General features: G+C 36.1%; 1 long non-coding RNA gene across 2 annotated transcripts in view; it reads left to right on the forward strand.

The window, feature by feature from the left end:
* The first annotated feature begins 4,453 nt into the window (after positions 1–4,453).
* Positions 4,454–6,785, forward strand: part of LOC107701876 (uncharacterized) — a 19,731-nt gene continuing 17,399 nt past the window's right edge. For both annotated transcript variants that reach the window (XR_001635696.1, XR_001635695.1), the window contains exons 1-2: positions 4,454–4,602; positions 5,328–5,398. This is a non-coding gene — a long non-coding RNA (uncharacterized LOC107701876). The remainder of the gene's footprint in view (positions 4,603–5,327; positions 5,399–6,785) is intronic.

Raw genomic sequence — 6,785 nt, forward strand, 5'->3', positions numbered from 1 at the left:
GTGCCCCCGTATTGGCTGGTGCCCCAGGGCATTCGCCCATTCCCGTCTATGGATAATCCGGCCCTGGTAATGTTTCAATTGCCAGAGATTCGGACATGTAGCAGCAGTTTGTAAAGGGAAAAAAAGATGCTGTAAATGTGGCGGAGATCATGAATACAGACAATGTGGAGAGGGGGTGGAACCAAAATGTTGCAACTGTGGAGGGCCACACAGTGCAGCATATTTAGGCTGTGAAGCCCAAAAAAGAGTGCAAGAAGTAATGAGAGACAAAACAGTACAAAATATAACATATGCTCAAGCGGTCAAGCAAGTTCAGGCGGTTGATAGAAACATGAAGGAAAACAACATAATTCAATCTAAAGAGTCATGCACTCACAAATGTCTCATGGATGGAAACATGCTAGTGGTAAACAAAATAAATTTTGTGGCATTTGTAGCAGAAGTAATAAATTGCACAGCACAAACAACCAAAAGAACTGAAAAACGGAAAATCATAGTATCTGCAGCTGCTCGACATTTGGATATTAATGAAATTTCAGTAGATCAGATCCAAATATTACTTGAACAATCTGAAGGAACTACAGGGACAAGTGACTTGTCAGGTAGTCAAAGAAGTAAAACTATAAAATGAAAATACTACAATGGAATGTTCGAAGTTTAATTGCGAATGGCCAAGAATTAAAAAAAAAAATTGTACATCAGTTAATAGTGGTATCAGACATTATCTGCGTTCAAGAGACTTGGCTTAATTCACAATTAAATTTTACCATTCCTGGGTACATATCGGTCAGGAAGGACCGAATTGGAGCAAGTGGTGGGGGATGTGGAACCTTTGTGAAAGAGGGGGGTAGCTTTTAGAGAAATAATTTTAGATACGCAAAATAAATGTGTTGTTGTAGAAGTGTGGACACGTGAAGGGGGAATAAAGGTGATAAACTTTTATAATCCATGGAAGGAGTTATCACTAGATGAATTAAATATAATACGAAACAATGCTGGGGAAAATTTGATATGGTGTGGGGATTTTAATTCTCATAATCCACTTTGGGGAAGTTTACACACAGATAGTAATGGAAGGGTAGTAGAAGAGTTTATGGAAGAACAAGGGTTAGTATGTTTAAATGATGGGAAGGGCACTAGATTCAAGATAAGGGATTCATCCACTACACGTTTAGACTTATCATTAGTTCCTGGAAATATAGCTTTGAAGTGTAAATGGGAAGTTCTAGATCATACAACATTAGGAAGTGATCATTTTCCAATAACATGCAGTATCGGTATAGAATTATATAAACAAACTAATACAAAGCAAACTAAATGGAGATTTGTTGAAGCTGATTGGGATAAATTTAACAAATTATGCACTAATGAATTGGTGAAATTTAGTACTGAAGATGATATAGACACATGTTATACTAGATTAAATTCAATTATTTTTAAAGCAGATGAAGAATCCATACCTAAATCAGAGGGTAAAGGCAGAATCAGGATTGTACCTTGGTGGAATGAAGACTGCACTAAAGCAGTTAAAGAAAGGAATAAGGCATTTAGGGAGCTAAGGAAAACATTAATTCCTACAACTTTAATAATATATCAGAGGAAAAGGGCAGAGGCAAGGAAGATAATTAAGCAAGTTAAAAGGAAATATTGGCAAACATTTTGCACTACAATAGGAAGGGAAACTCAGGTAGGAGAAGTTTGGAATGTCCTTAAAAAGATGGTTGGAGCTTATAGATCTCAAAATATTCCAGCTTTAGTAGATGAAGAGAAAACAGCAGTGACTGAAATGGAAAAAGCTGAAATGTTAGCATACGCCTTTCAAAAAGCACATAGTACTGATAATCTAGAGGGAAATTATAACGAAAGAAGGGAAGAAATTTTAAAGCAACAACAAGACATTTACATTAAGAAACCTAATAGTCAAACAGCTTTAGATGCTACCTTTAAAACGTGGGAACTAAAAAGGGTTTTAATGAGGGTTAGTGACACTGCACCAGGAAAAGACCAAATTTGCTATAAGATGATTAAACATATGGATGACGTATTACTTAAAATATTATTCGATTTCTTTAATAAAATATGGATGGAAGGACAACTGCCTTCATCCTGGAAACAAGCAATCATAGTTCCTATTCTTAAACCAGGAAAAGATTCTTCAAAAGCCGGAAATTATAGACCGATTGCTCTGACATCCAACTTATGCAAAGTGATGGAGAAGATTATTATTAATCGTTTACGTTATGTCTTAGAAAGCAAACAATTAATAGCACCTTATCAATTTGGCTTTCGTCCTGGTAGATCTATATGTTAGATGCATTAATAAGACTAGAAACTGATATAAAGAAAGCGTTTTCAATGAAGGAGGTGTTAGTGGGAGTCTTTTTGGATATTGAAAAGGCATGCAATATGATGTGGAGAGAAGGATTGTTATTGAACTTGCAGAGAATAAGAATTGAAGGTAGATTTTATAATTGGGTTTTAAGTTTCTTATTTGGTTGATCAATTCAAGTCAAAGTGGGTAATACATTATCTCAGATGATGAGTGTAGAAAATGGAACACCTCAGGGTAGTGCTATAAGTCCGGTTTTATTTAATATTATGATTAATGATGTGTTTGAAGGATCCATCCAGGAATTAAAACGACATTATATGCAGATGATGGAGTATTGTGGAAGAGAGGAAGGAATGTTAAACATATTGTGGAAAAAATCCAGGAAGCTATGGAGGTTGTAGAAAAATGGTCAGTGGTTACAAATGAGGCTTCCGCACTATGCACTAAACATCACCGATGAATTACAGATGCAAATCGGCATACTTCACCATGAGTCCCTCAAATTTTATGTCATTAGTTCTCCAAATCATCCTCTGATCCTCGGTCTACCCTGGCTACGTAGACACAATCCATATATCTCTTGGAGGGAAGGTGAAATCACACAGTGGAGCCCTGCCTGTCACAATCACTGTCTCACTCACGACTCACCAATACCAGTCAGCACCATCACACTCACCAAAGAGAACCCAGAGATTCCCGGACTTCCCCTTGAGTATGCTGATCTTTCTGAGGCATTCAGCAAAGTACAGGCCTCTCGACTTCCTCCTCACCGCTCCTGTGACTGCTCTATCGAGCTAATACCTGGCAGCACACCTAGAATATTCCCTTTGTCTCAACCCGAGTCAGAAGCCATGAAGAAATATATTGAAGAGGAACTAATAAAAGTCTTTATCAGACCCGCTACCTCACCTGCTTCAGCCGGCTTCTTCTTTGTGAAAAAAAAGGACAGCAGTCTCAGACCATGTATCGATTATCGGGGTCTCAACAACATCACCATCAAGTTCCGATACCCACTTACTTTAGTGCCTGCCGCCCTAGAGCAACTCCGCCAAGCCAAATATTTTACCAAGCTCGATCTGCGCTCCGCATATAATTTGATTTGTATTAAGGAAGGCGATGAACACATCCATCACGTCCGCTCTGTTCTCAAACATCTGATCCAACATAAATTGTATGCCAAGGCAGAGAAATGTGAATTCCACCAGACTAAAACGTCATTTCTGGGGTATGTCATCAGTCAAGAGGAAGTGGCTATGGATGATCATAAGGTGAGGGCAGTTAGGAAGCATATAATAGGTAAACATAGTACAGGATTATGTGAAACATGCCAAGTAAAGGAAACAGTAGAACATGTGTTATTAATTTGTAGGTATGAGCAGGAAAGGAATTAATTATTACGAGAACTCTACAACATGGGATGCAAAAAAATTACAATCAGAAATGTATTAAATATAAATCAAGGATCAGCTAAAATTATAAAAGCTGTTTTAAAAGTCATTAAAAATAGTGATCTTAAGAACAGAATATAGATTTAAAAAGCACACCTAGACTGAAATCACTTCACACTCCAGCACAGGAGGTGGCGATATGCACCTAAAAGCTGGTATGCAACTCGACATTAAAGGGGTCATATGATGCTGCTAAAAAGAACATTATTTGGTGTATTTGGTGTAATGAAATGTGTTTATGCAGTTTAATAAAGTTAAAAAACCACATTATTTTCCACATACTGTACATTATTGTTTCTCCTCTATGCCCCACCTTTTTGAAACGCATCGAAAAATTGAAATCGCATCATATGACCCCTTTAAACCCTGCCCTCAACAAATCAATTCAAATGATAGGGAAACATGGTTCTGGTCAGTGCAATAAATGTGGACTTCCAGAAACTGTAGAGCATGTAATAATCAATTGTATGGCATATGAAGAATTCAATTAAAAAACGATTAAATTTCTGTTGGCATAAATTCTTTAACTTTGCAGAATATACTTTACAGTTCTTACAAAGCATATGAAGCTCTTGTTTTTTTTTTTTTTTAAAGCAACAAACTTATATAAGAAAATATAGAAAGGTAGTAGGTGGTATTAAGTTTTCTTTTTATTTGTATTTCCGTTTTTTTTTCTGTCTCTCTTCTGATATCAATGCCTCACACTCTATTCCAGTAGGTGGCGGAATATGCACCAAAGCTGGTTTGCCAACCGCAATTAAACGTCAAAGTAGAAGGAGACATTAAACCCACAGAAGAAGAAAAAAGAAGAAGAAGCTCACGGTATTTAACAGACATCAAACACAGTTTATACAGTTTGTATAAGCGACATTTTTACAGGCTCATTTCTGTATTGTTTTCATCGGGTTCAGCGCTACTTGTGCGTCTTTTTTGGCGTCTTCTTTCAGTGCAGCAGCAGCGAGCATGTGAGGAAAATTATGATGAATTCATTCAGACCTGCTGATACCATTTTATTTCTACTCTCTTTGGATCTTCTCTACACTCTTAATCTTTGCCAGATCAAATGTATTAGTTACCTTACATAGTTAAAATATACAGGAACAGATTCTGCGAAATACTCTGAGGCTCATCGATATTAACAGAGCTGCTGAAAGACTATTTTTTTCATGTCAATAGTTCCTGTTTTCACCTCGTTTATTATGCTAATGTCTTCAGATCTCCTGTAAATTGCCACTTAAAGCTCATTTCAACAGACTGAGAGTATTTGTTCGTTCCAAATATGTACATTTATTCTCGTGTATGCTTTCAAATGTTTTTCTTACCATTATTTATGTTTGCAAGAATTTACATTACATTACTTGTATGCTTATGTTTCTTGATATCTGACTGTAGTTTATTGAAGACGCAGAATAATGTTAGGATTCGCAATAAAAGTGATTTATGAATTAGCATCAAATACTTTATGATGAATAGAAAAACAGACATAAATCACTTAGAAGTGTCATTTATTATGAAAACGAGTAGCTGATATAGTTTTATTTTGGCAGATTAGTTCCTCCCACAACAATTGCAGAACCCTGCAGAATGAAACACACTGAAGATACTGAAGAACAAACAGGTTGGTGTTTATTCCTTATTCTTCATTCATTCATGATGCTGAAGAACAGTCATGGCATCCAACAATCGCTGCAGCTGAATAAAATACAGATAGAGAAACATGAAGGCAATAAACACATGATTGCAACGATATATGCTTTATCTGTGTTCTTTAATCCATGTCAGGTATTTTTATAACAATAGAGCAGGGGTGGCGAACGTCAGTCCTACAGAGTTTTGCTTCAACCCTAATCAAACACACCCGAACAAGCTAATCAAGGTCTGAACAGTTACTAGGAAGCTACAGGCAGGTGAGTTTTTATTAGGGTTGGAGCTGAACTCTGCAGGGCTGAGGTTCTCCAGGACCAGAGTTCGCCACCCCTGCAATAGAGTATATTTATAATACAATGAAAATCAACATAGTCTTTATCACTTTGCAGAATACTTGAAAAGAATATTATTATTTTATTTTATTTTTTTTTATCCGAAGCCAAATACATATTTGCAACCAACAAATACTCCGAAGCCACAATAAATCAATAGAGACAATACACTGAACAGATGCTTAGATGATGACAGTAAATAGCATTTTTAAAGTCTTCTCAAAATAAAATCACATGACATGGTCTGAAAAAACATTTAATACAATGCAGAGTTTTAGAGTTTTCATCAGGCTAACAGGTTAACTGTTTTATTTTACATGTATTTTATATCTGGTTACAATCTTCAACAATGTTACCAGAATTTTAGACATTTTCAATATAGTTTACAATATTGTTTTTTTTTTAAGGAATAAACAGTAAACACCAAAATGTATGATGTAAATGAACTTTCCAGAATGGCTGACAGGGCTGTAAGCATAACGTAAAATCTGATTTATAGTTACTAGGGCTGTAACGGTACACAAGCATCACGGTTCGGTATGTACCTTGGAATTGAAGTCACGGTTCAGTAGAGCAGGGGCAGAAAAATAAACATAACATTGCTGCTTTTTTTCTTCATTTTTTTTTTTATTAAACAGGGGTTTGTTAAATAGTAGGGATGCAGCAATACAGTTAACCCACAGTTCAGTACGTACCTTGGTTTTTTAACCATGGTTTTCGGTTCGGTTCTGATGGCTTGGCAAATTAAAGTGTTTTTTTTTTTTCATTATTCTATGCTTAGGGGACAGGAACAGTAAGATGTTAAGAGAAAAAAAAAACTGGTCTGCAATTCTCTTTATTTTACTCAAATGCAAAAATCAACGTGTACACATTCATAGTCTACTGAAAAAAATAGTGAGATAAAAAAATATATATATATATATAAAAAAATACTGTCAGCTCACAGCTGCTGGTAGCTAGGGATGGGTACCGAAACCCGGTATTTAATCGGTCCCGGGGCTAAATTATGAAAGACCGGAGTATCGA

The sequence above is a fragment of the Sinocyclocheilus anshuiensis genome, unplaced genomic scaffold (assembly GCF_001515605.1).
Source record: "Sinocyclocheilus anshuiensis isolate Anshui unplaced genomic scaffold, SAMN03320099.WGS_v1.1 scaffold430, whole genome shotgun sequence".
NCBI classification, from domain to species: domain Eukaryota; kingdom Metazoa; phylum Chordata; class Actinopteri; order Cypriniformes; family Cyprinidae; genus Sinocyclocheilus; species Sinocyclocheilus anshuiensis.